At 34.0% G+C, this 14,193-nt stretch overlaps 1 protein-coding gene across 9 annotated transcripts in view; it reads left to right on the forward strand.

Moving 5' to 3' along the window:
• The window catches only part of LOC128677636 (zwei Ig domain protein zig-8-like), a 145,127-nt gene that overhangs the window by 39,068 nt on the left and 91,866 nt on the right, over positions 1-14,193 (forward strand). Inside the window, exon 1 of one of the 9 annotated variants that reach the window (XM_053758616.2) lies at positions 8,094-8,112. The exons of 6 other annotated variants lie outside the window; for them this stretch is intronic. The gene's annotated coding sequence lies outside the window, so the exon portion shown is untranslated. Of the gene's footprint in view, positions 1-8,093; positions 8,113-13,849; positions 13,947-14,193 lie in introns of those variants that run through there. 2 more of the 9 variants (XM_053758614.2, XM_053758619.2) reach the window with 2 other exon arrangements.

Raw genomic sequence — 14,193 nt, forward strand, 5'->3', positions numbered from 1 at the left:
AAAAGATAAGTTGGGATCAGACAACCGTACGCCCTTGCAAACAAACTTCATGTCAATTGCGTATTTAGAATTCCGTACTTCAAAATGTAAAAACGTAACCTATAATTGATCACTTTGTTATTCGTCTGTCCGTCTGTCGGTCAAGACCTATTTCCCAAAAATGCGAAGATCTATCAAGTTGAAAATTAAGTATATATAATCACATCAAATAATTGTGTCGTCGGTCTTTTTACGCTGTAAACACAATAAAAGTCATCGCAATCTTACAAAATTACCATTTTAGTCGGTTAATTTACAATTTTACAGAAAAAGACAGACTTATCCGAAAACAGTGTAAATATGCAACAAAAAGAAATGCTATTTTACTTAATTTTATTTATTTAAAAACTACGGTGCAAAATTATAAAAAATAATTTACAAATTGTGGTCTTAACGCTATATAGTCAGGTGAGGTAATTAGTGTGTAGATATTTACGTTTGTTCTACATAGCTTATGCCAGAAACCCTAATGCAAAATATTATCATACTTATAATTGAATGTCTAATAATAATAATTTCCTTACGTGTTTCTTGTACTCTCTAAATATTGGAGAAATAAAGAATATTTGATTTGAAAAAAATATTAGATCAGCATTGAGTTTTCTCGATACCCGCGGAAAAAATCCATCAAAAATAAATATAGCCCCATACCTAATGCAACACACGCTTGACCATTTTTTATCCGTTCTTCATTGGAATGCCATAACCTAGTGCGATGGGGGTTTTTCCGCATCCATAGCAAAAAGTGTGGATTCCTTTATCCCTTACAGGGGGCTTACCATCATATTTTAACGCGATCCACTTTACGACCTAAACTGACCTGCATCGCAAATTCGTACCATCAAGATGATATAACGATCCATTATAGGTAGTGACCAAAACAATACGCCAATTCGATGTCATTCACTCATTTTGCATATAATTCCGTACCATGATGTGCATTGAGAACGTAAACTGGATCGCTTAGCTGTCAAAATTGGCGATTCAATAAAAGTTACTATTTCACATAGGTTTCCACGATAGAAGTCCCACAGACGTGGCGCTACTGTCGCTGAAACCAACGATGTGGTCTATTTGTTATTGATAGTTCCTAATTTTGCCACGGAAACTCTTTCGTGGTACGGTTTCTATGTTCCGAACTTTGTGTTTACATGTTATGACCGACAAATTTTTCTGTCTGCATAATATTGCATTTATTTTAATTGAAATATTTGTTTGTGTTTTGTATTTACTATAGTCATGTAACAGCAAGATAATAATATACATTTTAATTTTAAGTAACAAAAAAGTGCGTATTGTTTGCCCAAAATGGTAAGAATTTGATATCGGAACGCAACTCTTGCAACGAGATAAAATATATCGACATCGTATAGCGTTATCTCTTTCTTACATTTGGCTACTGTCACTGGGGTTTACGATTCAGAGACAATTTTTATTTTTTTAATTGATTTCATTCACTCCTTACGATTCAAATGCGACTTTGTTAAGATAAGTTGGTGGTGCCAAATAACGCGATTCATTTTTGGTTCCTAAACTGAACTGCCCTACAATTGAATCGTTTTGTAATAGTTGATGGTAGGCCCGCAGTTGACAACATACCAGGTCACGCTGCAAACACCTCTATGCCATGGCAATAGAAGTTAATTTCCAGTGAATTGGTAGGTCAATGGTGGTGTAATCCACACTGTACCTGTGGACAGTAGTGTACCTATGAATTTCGCCTGATAGCCGCTATGGTATTCAATTTTGCGTCTTTGCAACTTACATTTTTAAACCCGGACTCAAAGAGTGTCATCATTTGACGTATTTGTAGACTGTATGAGAGAGATATCTCTCATCCCTGTCAAGTCCAATAAGAATTAGTAGGTACCTACTTGTACGAAGTACTTACTCAATCCATGATCCGAGCAAATGATTATCTCTTCCGAGGTGCAACCCGTTTTTGTTTTGTTGAAAGGTAGAATATTTAAGAGTGTTTTTAGCCATTATTCAATGTTGGAATTTTTAAAATTAATTTATTATCAATTAATTTATTATTTAAATTAATATTACTACTACTTTAAAACTTACTACTTATTTAAATGTTATTTATTTTTCAGTTAAATAGAGACCACAGTTATTAACTTCAAAACATTTTCAATTGTCATGTTTGCATTCAATAATGTGTTATTTATAAGAATTGTGTGTTTACATGCTTGAGTGTTACCGAAAGAGCCACAAAAGGATCAAGAATTCATTACAATACGTATTTTCCTTACTCATTCCAAGTCTTTGATAAACAACTAGTTATGACATAAAGGCTTAAACAAACATAAAAATAAAGGTGAATATTCTTCGATTTTACATCTACTGTTTGCTTTGGGATTTTCTTTGAACGTGATTGCTCTGTGGGTGCAAAATGTTGGCAAAAAATCTATTTTTTATACGTTTTATTTATATAGTTAGTCTTTCTTATCGAGTGTGTCATTGCTAACACTGGTGAATGGTTTCGTATTGCCTAAAAGCATCTGACATGATCTGTATAACTACTGCCAGCCGAAACGCCAGTACTGTCAGAAAAGCCAGCACTTTTACGCCTTGTAATAGATAAATATCATACATAAAGGCTTAAACAAACATAAAAATAAAGGTGAATATTCTTCGATTTTACATCTACTGTTTGCTTTGGGATTTTCTTTGAACGTGATTGCTCTGTGGGTGCAAAATGTTGGCAAAAGATCTATTTTTTATACGTTTTATTTATATAGTTAGTCTTTCTTATCGAGTATGTCATTGCTAACACTGGTGAATGGTTTCGAATTGCCTAAAAGCATCTGACATGACTTGTATAACTACTGCCAGCCGAAACGCCAGTACTGGCAGAAAAGCCAGCACTTTTACGTCTTGTAATAGATAAATATCATACATATAGCATAGTACAATTAGTAGATAGCTTGTTTAGTAAAATGAGTGTGTAGGGTTAACTGTATTTCTATGCTTACCCAGAGGTTTCACGATGTCACAGCCCAGAAAGCGATAAGAAACATTTTTGTTTTTCAGTTCTTTTGGCGGTGGGTAGTCGTAAAAAGTAATATCAGATGCCTTTAGGCGACTTGAATAAAATCTCACACCAGTTTTAGCAATAACCCACTCAATAGTAATGAAAGAGTTCTGAACTAGGGACCTAATTCACTTGCCAGACGTTTGTTTGTCAGTAATCCCATAACATAAATATCTTTAAGGATTTCTTGCTTACACTTAACTAGATTAGGACAGCGAAGAACTGTTCATACTTACAGACAACCAAGACAAAATAGACAATACGTTGCACTGAAACAGTCAATAAATTTACAAATGCAGCTTTCCTAAAAATGACGATAATAATGTTGAAGTATTGATATGTTGTGCCGCATATATGACCCGCCATCGCATTTTCTGAGTTAGTATTAGATAAGTCCTGTATAAGATCTGTGTTCCTTATATTCATCATTTTAATTTAGGGTTAAATCTTAATTTTTGCTGTAAAAAGTGTAGGCTGTTGATTGTCGTCCATTTATGTTAGTGCAAATATTGCTTCACCTTGATCTTTTCTCGCTTTATGCAAATAGTAACCATCTAAATCCTATCCTATCCTAATTAATAATAAATGGAAAAGTAAGTTTGATGGCTTGTTACCTCTTCACGTGCTTGTGCCTCTCCATTACTGGAGGTTGGCCGTCAGTTCCGCAAACTTCTCCCTGTCATCACCAGGCGAAATTGGCGTTCCACTCTGTTGATTCCAGTCCACTCCGTTATGTTTCTCAGCCATGATTTCTTACGTCTACCAGCACGACTTTAGCCTAATATTTTACTCATGATAATACTTTGAAGCAGCTGATATCGGTCGTGACGCAAGACATGTCCCAGATATGCAACTTTGCGATTTTCACGCTTTATATGTATACTCAACTATATGTAGTATTTAGTACTCAACTAATCTTTTTTGTTTTGCATACGTCATGTAGTTTGAAGAACAAAGAAAGACGTCGGTTACCATTAATCCCGGAAAAATAACTGCTCCCGAGGCTGAGGCCCCCCCGACAAAAACTAGTACTTTTAATAATAATACCAGATTATACACTCTCCTTGATCCAGAAGGCGGTAATACTAAATACATGCCGAATCACATGTAAATTCCTAACTTCGTCTACCCTCACGTCTACCTTCAGCATATAAAACTTTTCCCTCTTACGCTTGGATTCGGCCCGCGTATATAGGTGTATACCCTTTTTTTTTTATTTAAAAAAAGGAGAAAACATTTATAAAAGTATAATAATAATAATAAGAAAACAATATCCGAAAAAAATCATAAATATACTGACCTGCAGGATGAAGTCACCGGAATCTGGAAACAGAATAAAGTTTATGTCGTTCCCATTGTGCTGTCAACTACTGGAATCATTCCTAAGTATTTACACCATAGCCTCCAACTTCTTGATCTGAGACCCTCTACTTACATACCTATGCAAAAAGCCGCCATCTTAAATACATGTCGTATTGTCCGAAAGTTTTTCCAAATGGACGAAAACGGACAGACTGACCTATCAGGATCATAAAATAGATAAAAACTTATCATTTACTTGGTTTACGCCCGTAAATGATATGATAATACCAGCTCATGCTGAGAAAAAGAAGCAAAAAATAAAGAATAATAATAATAACCACCTGCCACTGAACAGTCAGATATCATGATTATGGCAGGTGACCGAACTGTTTGCAATAGCCCATTCTCAGTTCATCCAAATTTCATTCTATAGACCAGTATTTCTATCCATTATTCTGCAATAGTTCACACTCCCGCCGAGACCTGCTCATGGGCATATCATTTCATTGGTATATCCGGGAGCGGGTCTTGGCGGGAGACCTACACAAAATGAGCTAGGATGATAAATCACCTGTGTTTCAGGCAACTTATCTAATAATTATAATTTGTTTTCGTTGGAAATATTCAGAGTAAACAACACCACTACTGAAAATATCTATATTGTTATTAATGAGTTTGTATATTACAATGGATATCACATAAGTGGGCGAAAGTTAGTGACCTTTTAAGTAACAGTAAACAAAATCTACATTTGTAGCACATACAATATGGAAGTTTATTAGAATCCCGGTATGTAATATTCTGTACGATAATGTTACATTTTCGTGATCTCACTCGGTAATAAACCAAGTCGAAATAAAAAAGAAAGTCAGAGTGTCGCGAAGAGTAACGAGCAGGGAAACGCAGCTCCAATTATGAGCGAAGTATAGGTACCTAAAATTCGATATGTCATTGCAAATGTAACCGAACATTCCAATACATAAGTTTGTTAATTGAATGAAGAGCAGATTGCCTATAATATTACATGTCAGGATTGAAATCGACGCAGCGGCGCAATGTGTCAATCCGAAGAATCCATACCTCCTTATGAAAGTATACTTAATACTTCCATTTTTATATAAAGAATGGGAAAATCTGTCTGTATGTTACACTTTTACTGTAGTTTATTTAATGCTCAGAGTTCAAACAGACGCCACGTTTTTATCGAATGTCTACCCCGTGGGACCTATGAGTTTGACATTCGTATGATGAACGCATCCGATACATTTTCATGCGCACGAAGCTGTGTAGAAAACAGTGAAATATATAAATGTTATGTATCTATTTATTGTGACCATAAATCACTTTTCGTGTCATCAATTTTTTTTACACTTTTAATATATTCTATATTTCAATAATAAAATGCTTATGTTATTTATTGCATTACGCACTCATTCTTTTGTTTTTATTCACTCGTTTTGAGGTTATAAATGAAACCAAGTTGCGTCTCAGATATTACTCAAGTTTGTAATGTCTTTTGGCAATCTAGCTTTTGAATGTGAGACGGTTCCAGACAATTGTTCTAATATATATGTGTGTCTATTGTTCACTGTAACATAATATGCATAACTGGGTATCAAGCTAGATTTGTTCAATATGCAAATATTAATCAGTTCACATTGTATTCATATTGATAAAATGTGATATCTTGATTTGTACAGCTACTATTTGCGGCTTCACCCGCGTGAATTTCCCACGGGAACATTTATTATTTCGGGATGGAAAGTACCCTATGTAGTTAAAACTACATGACCTATGCAAAATTTTACAAATATTAGGTAAAACAGATAAAGCTAAAAAGTACTAGCATTTCGGAAGGACCACTGTTGGGAAAAAATGCCGAAAGAAAGTAATTCAAACAGTGTTGGTCCCTATCATGCCAGAAGGGCTTACCGTTTTTTAAATATAAACTTGAATAATCATATTATATTTTCTCAGTAATATAACAATGTAAGTACACAATAAAGTACATGGTCAAAAGGTATACTGAAACATATTAGGATTGTGATCGAGTGCCGATGAAAAAAAAATTAACCAAAAGAAAAATACTTTCAATAAGAGATCGAGCTGACCGGTTCCCTCCGCACAGTTCTACAAGCGAGACTTGAAATAAATTATGTATTTTTAGGTATAACAATGTTACATCCTTTCAAAGTAAGTTTGACTTGATTAAACCGGAAGCACCTACCATAGAATATCACGCTCAAATTACAAAATGGCGGCCGGATCATAAAACTGCTGTATATGGCCCTTATAAAAGGTAGATGCAATATAGCGTGTCTCGTCAAGATACGTAATGTTAAAACACGTTTATTTTTATGCCAATTATCTTTTTAGAGATTAAAGTGCATGGATGGTTGAATGTTTTGGGGAAATTTTGGCAGTTTTAATTTTAAAATTTAAAATTTCTAATTGTGAAGAAACGTAAAATGTTGATGTGATTGAAGATATATGTTATTACTAGCTCTTACCCGTGGCTTCACCCGGCAAATAGCCTGGGTCACTCTCCAGCTCTTCAGCTGTCTCCACACCAAAAATCATCTGAATCCAATGCTCTGTTTCGTAGAAAAAGAAGGATAAATAAATAAATAAGGGGAAGCATTTATAGGTTTGTCTGTAGGGGGCAATCTTCAGATATACTCGACCGATTGACAACTTGTATTGACGTTCATCACCAACACTCGTCTGCTCTTATCTCACAAGCGATAATAATTATTCACTAGTATTGAAATAAAATATTTTTATAGATCCTATATTTATTGGCAAACCACTCCATCAATTGCCATTGTATGTGTTTCATTCCATGTGATGACCACGAGCCTCAGCCATGAGTAATAAGACTTTGAATATAATCCTGAGATCCACATATAATCCTGAGAAATTTAAGATAAAATATAAATACGTATCTCAAAACCCTACGAAAATAAAGTCTAGCAATGCCGCTAGTTGAGAAATAGTTCAAACTATCGTCTGTGGTACAAACTACCAACACATATAAATAGCAAGTCTTTCGACCCATTTACAACATCCAGAGCTATTAACATAGGCATAAAGACAACTAAAACACAAAGGTCGCACCGCCATTACGTGTTTCCGTGCAGCATAAAATGGCCGCTCGCAAAATGGTAGGACATAGAGTAACTATTGTTTATAGAACGGATGCTTTATGAGTTTAAGTTTCATGAAGGGGAAATTGTAACTTACTATGTATACAGAATATAGTATGCAATCACTAATTATGATTGTAATTATTTAATTTCATTTCAATATAACTACTTTTATTATTCATTTATTACACAATATATAATTTATTATAATTATAGGCAGGAATTATAATATTATATTATTTTTGAAACAATTTTTTGTTGCCTTATCTAATTCATTATATTATTTTCATATGTATATGGACACATATTTTTTTATAATGCACTATACTTAAATTATATTGTAAAATCGTGCACGCTCCAGAGTATCGCAGATAAGTATATAATATTTTGATATTTTTTTTGTTTTTTTTTTATATGTATTCATAAAAAGTACCATTATGCATATTTTTTTTATTTTATTAACTAATTTCAAATTAAATTTTGTCCTTAATTTTTACCGCAGTCGTTTAAATAAAATAGCGTACTTTACGTTTTTCTGCGCAGGTTAAAGTTAACGTCAACTTTGACTGGTGCAACCCAATCTAAGTAAGTAATTTTATTACTAAGTAAAAACAACTATTTCCAGATAAACGAAAATAATAATAATAATATAGGTAATTATGATTTGAACAATTTCCTGATAATTTTATTTGTGCCTCGCTTTTGCCCGCGGCTTCGCCCGCGTTTCTTTCGTGTATCTGCTCAAAACTTACTGTGTGTCATTCCTGTCGAGGATTTAGTATATAACTAATTATCTATTTACTCGAGGGAAGCCGAGCCGTTAGTTATTACATATTTCTTAACACCTAAAAACACAAAACAAAATATTTTCCTAAAAAAGAACATTTCGTAAGAAAAATTGGAATTAATCAAAGAAACCAGCTTACTCGAAGGTAATATACGAACAGATATTAAGGGGTTCCCGCATAAATCCAGGGGAAAAGGGATAAGGATTCTAATATATTTTGTTTTGAGAAATCGCTGACAATAAAGGTATTCAGACGTGAACGGACAAATGACTCGGTGATCCTTACTATTTTTCATTATATGATATGCTTATGCAGTAAAAAATGTATTTTTCATAAAGTTCCATACGTCATTAAACTATGTTATTATGTACTAGCTTTTGTTGCCCGTGGTGGTTAACCGATGGTGGTTATGTACTTCAAAATATGTGTTACTCGATTAGGTTCAAAATTGCATGTTTGGGTAATAGCATTCATGCCCAAATCGGGTTACTGAAGTCCATTGGCTGTAGTGTTTGCTTAACATCAAGCAACCGCAATCTGCATACTCCTTTACCTCTCTCTCTTTTTCTCATCTGAGCGTTTCCCGGTTGCTTCCGCAGCCGTTGAGCATCGTAGCACAGGGTCCGCTTTCCTAATTTTTCGTCTTCATTTAGCAATATCGTCGGCATATCATCCCTGATACTCGGATGTCTACTACGTTATAAAAATATTTAAGGCTGCCATTTTATAAACTGTTTCTTTGATACGACTACCCATATTTTTTATTCAAAAGCTTTTAAACACGGGATGGTAAATACATTTCGATCCCTATCCCTGATTCGCCTGTCACGCGGACCTACCGCGTCGATTTTTCTACAAAAAGGGTCGGATGAAAAATCCCGATTCGATAAATAGAAGACAAGAGTATATCCCATGAATGCCTTTAATTTTTTACGAAAATTGCTAATGTATATTTTGATTGCTGTATGCTAGAACTTTTCCATTTAAATATTCATGTTACACGAATAATGTTGTAACAAGAATATTCTTAACTTTAATTAATAATTAATTAGCGTTTCTTAAATTTTAATAATAATGTTCAAATTTAAGAAATGTTGTCTCGTGTCTTTTTTATACATTATCCCGTCTCTTGTCGGACATTAGGTCCTAGCTTCATAACGCTTCACAACTCCCGTGGACAGAAACAAATACATAGCATATGTTATTTTCAAATTTTTATGTCTGCCGAGTCACTTTGCTAAGTAAAAGCCTCTCTATTACTTCCCCAATTTGATTTTCAAGTTCGTACTGATTGACACAGCGATAGAACTTACATCTGCCAAGCAGTATTGATGGTCGAAGTTTGTAATATGAGATCTCCAGTCGCCTTGAGATTGATTTAATTTTACAATTCGAATATTATAAGAAAGAAAGAATATTTGCAAAAAGTACATACAAGTGTGTGTTAAAAAAATGCTTAAGTGCTTTACCGACTATGATTTAGCAAGATAAAATGAATCTGAAACGGTTCTCCGACGATTGCTTCGTCTACGAACGTGTCGTCGACAGAATGTTTCGACATCGGGCGTTAGAACGACAGAAACCTTCGTCTACGAACGATTCGCCGACAGAATGTCTCTTTTATTCTCCTCTATACAAAATAACAGACAAAAGTGGAATACTAACTCATAAAATTTCATTTTTTTTTATTTACTTCTCATTAAGAAATCATTTAAGTAACAAATGTATTTCAGTCAAAAGTCACGAGGTGATTTTTAAATAAATGTAAACTTTTATATTGATTTGGAATTCAGTTGTGAGTTCTTGAAGTCATAAAACTGTATTATTAATATTTTTGCTTCCAAACAGCACGGGAGATAAAGTATACAGCAATATTTTCATTGAGAATTAAGCAACATACAAAATGGTTTTCAGCGCCGTAGTAATAAAAACACTGGAGGGTTTAAAATAAATCCTTATGTAAATAATTACATTTCTCTTTGCACCACCAAATCGGTAACATTATAACAATAACACAGATATTTAATTTAATTCTACTGAAAATAAACCCAAAAACAATGCTTTAGATGCTTGCGTGCAATTAACTAGTATTTACATATCTGGCGATGCAGCTTCGAGGTAAACAAAGGTTTATTTGCATATGACAGGGTTAATAATGCTTTTGTCTGTATAATAAACGTGTTTATACATGTATGTAATGCTTCTCAGGTTAAGGTAATACAAATTTTCAAGAAATTTGATTACCTTAATCTGAATTGAAAATGAGAATTTGAAATTTTTTTTTGGAAATTTGTATGTGGACCATTGTAATTGTTTGTTGACCGTCGTTTCGACCGTTGTTACCGCGCTGTCATTACGATCCGTCAATTTTCTTGAAGAAGGAATAATTTCCAAAATCAATCATTCGTAAAATTGACATTTCTACAGAGCAAATTAATTCTTGTCTTTGTTAAAATTTGAAAAATTGTAATGACAGCGCGACCGATGCGGTCAAAACGCTCTGAGAAACACCCACTCTCGTATGAACAAATTGACGTCGGCGTAAGACGTAAAAAGATGAATTAATTCGGCCGAACTGAAGAATAAAATATATTTAGCACCGTCTCCTTCACCTTATTATGATCAAGTTGAAAAGAAGTTCACGTTGAATACTTTTTGTATGGCAATGAAAAGTGGCCAGTGCTCGAGCGAAACGAGAGAGTTGCGCATCAACCAGGTAGGTGACAATCAATGCTGATGTTACGTGGCTCGACCACGTGAGAAAATCTAGGATTAGGGGCCTTGTTTCCAAATGTGAAATTTACTAAGTACTTAGTATTTTTGTAATAGCTAATATTATATGCCCCACTGCTGGGCAAAGGTCTCCCCTTTTGTCTTCCAAATCTTATCTTTAAATATTTGTTGCCAACCGCGCTGAAACTTGTCTAAATGATCCCGCATTTATGTTCTAAGTAGTATATATTATATACATAAATATATAAAGTGAGCGAGGGATCTGAGCGATTCAGCTATTCTACTTTGCTCCCTGTTTCGCATGAGGCTGATGATCGTATCTCAAAATAGGTTCTTGGGAACAATTATAGAAGGACGAATTGTTATAATATACGAACGCAAAAGGATAACCGCGATTAAAGTTAAAAGTGTATTGTAATAAAAAGTTTAATTTCAATATGTGCAGACGACATAAACCCATCTCTCTGCATTTTTATTACAACAAAATGCAGAATAAAACCACGTTTCAAGCTTTATTTTCATCACGTTTTTAATTTGTGAAAGACAAAAGAGTTCTCATATTATTCCACATGTTGGTCGCCAGTGTTTTAAAGAATGCATATTTATATTCAGTTTTCACGTCTGGTGTAACGTGTGAGTAATTTTAACTCATGTTTTTATTCAGTGAATGCAATTTAGCTATATCTTCGTTCTTTTAACTTGCGTCTGCTTTACATTAATCTTTTCATTCCCAATCAAAATACTTTCAATGTTCACTTGCAATAAATTGAGAATGGATTTGTGAATCGCTTTGCATTCTGAAATAATAATGGTACTTACCGTATTGTATTAAGAAATTGATAGGGACCAACACTGTTCAAATGAGTTTCTTTCGGCATTTCTTCTCAGCAGTGGTCGTTCAGAAATGCCAGTAGTTTGTAGCTTGTGAGAAATAACTATAAATATAAAGATTGACGAGAAATAGTGCCTGTGAAGGTCTAATTTCTGAATAAATGATTTGAATTTTGAAAAGCTTCATAGTTATGTCATTTGATTTTCTGCATTTGTTTGTTTGTCTCATCTACAGCAACAGCTACAGATATCTACAGTATTATTTGTACACAAATAAAATGAAAAATAGAATCAAACTTTTAAACGAAAAAAGAACAATGGTGGACGTTGTCCTAGAAAGGTACCTCTTCCAATCAACCGAATGTCTAAAAATTTACTAAAAGTTACATAAAATAACAATATTTCTTTGTATTTCCTAATCGTTAGCCGAAAGATAATGCTTTCAGTAGTTGCCAGTATTTGTTTTATATCTTATATAGGTATTTAGATAAGAATTAGTAGCATTATAAAACTTGTTAGCAATGTCTAAACTTTATCCAAGAATTTACAAGTACGAAGAAAAGCCGAGAAACATCTCTGAGAGTAGCCAGCGAGCTCAGATCTATTTGTCAGTCTAGACTAGACGAGGATAAGATCTAAGACTAGTGCTGTTGCTAAGTTATCGATTTGTCTAAGGGTGTTCTCTATCTTTTATCTGAATGTTTTCCCGTTTTCTACCGTAAAAGGTTCTAAACCGTCATCCGTTTTTCTGTCTCTTTCACCACTGTGGTTTTTGCAATCGTATACTGAGGCACACATATCAATTTTGACCATGGATTCAGTAAGTACTTCGTACAATGTACCTACTAATTCCTTGATTGTGACGACGTCAAGCCACATCATAGGACATAGTGATGGATGACCAAAAACAGTATGTATTAAATCTAGTTCTTCCGTACTTCAGAAGGTATGTTGAAGTACGTTGCTCTTAGCTATTATTCAGATGATTTTCATCTAAAAGAAAATTTTCCGGCAAAAAAAGAAGCATTCAAGAATTACCGTCGTAAGTTAAAATAAGGTTGACGTTTCGTCTCCATCCGTCACAGAATAGTAATATTATTCCAAGGCCTCGAATGATTACCCTGAATATCTTACATTTACTGCTTCCTTCATTCAAATTACATAAAACTGGATCCCTTTTGCCATAACAAACAATTGCCATAACAAAGAATGTTCGTTTTGTTACTACGGCTTCAATATTAAAATCTAATGTATTATTTCTATATTTCCATAGTGTTTCTGACGGAATGTAATTTCCGTTAGTTGTAAAATGCAACGGCTGTGTGTACTGCAGCGCTTATTATACCGCAAGTCACTCTAATACCGACTCCACAATATCGTCGAACAGTTCGCCAAACTATGGCGGTTTCGATATACATTGCTGGTTTTTCATTGCGGCAAATAAAAGCACTCATACCAACTGCATGTGTCCGAGTTCTGCGATAGTGTGGAGCTGGCACAAGATTTGGGCGACAGTTCGAACAATAATACAGTTTACGTAATAATATTTCACTCAAATATAAATCATAGTCATACCATGTTAAGACAATAAAAAAATTACATTACATTTTATTTATTATTATGATTAATTTTTACTTACATTTTTATGATATATTAACTATATTTATATTATTATTATTATTATTATTAACATTTAATGGAACACGTGTGATGTTGACTTTCTTGCAGATATATGTTGTGGACACCGCTCTCTGTAGTCTTTATGGCGGAAACACTAAATACAGTGATATTAATATAAAACACTTTGATGTAGCTCGGTGTACCGACTGCATAAACACATACATTATTGTTTTTTCTTGATTTGTCAAGTTACGAAGGCCTCTGGTATCGGTTTGTTTTTGACCCTCAACGACACCAGGAAAGTTATAAAGTTTCAGTGTACATGTGCCATCGTAACAGACCAATAGCTGGTTAGCTCCTTCGAAAGTTAATTTAATCGAGTGTGTTCTTAACTAGTTCATTTTTAGCAGATGAGGAGAAGGCAGCAATTTTGGAGATTTCTTAAATGTACTAATTTAACTTTCTTTTATTTAAAACTAGCTTTTGCCCGCGGCTTCGCCCCCGTAACTTTCACACGATTTTCATACACAGTTTCAACCTCGTTATAGTCATTTTGAAATTGTTTTTAGATAAATATAGCCTATATATAAACGGGCGTCTTTAACTACACGCATACCAAATTTCATCAAAATCGGTCCAGTGATTTAGCCGTGAAAGGTGAACAGACACAGATTTGGTTTTAAAGACTGTAAAT

This window comes from Plodia interpunctella, chromosome 18, assembly GCF_027563975.2.
Source record: "Plodia interpunctella isolate USDA-ARS_2022_Savannah chromosome 18, ilPloInte3.2, whole genome shotgun sequence".
NCBI classification, from domain to species: domain Eukaryota; kingdom Metazoa; phylum Arthropoda; class Insecta; order Lepidoptera; family Pyralidae; genus Plodia; species Plodia interpunctella.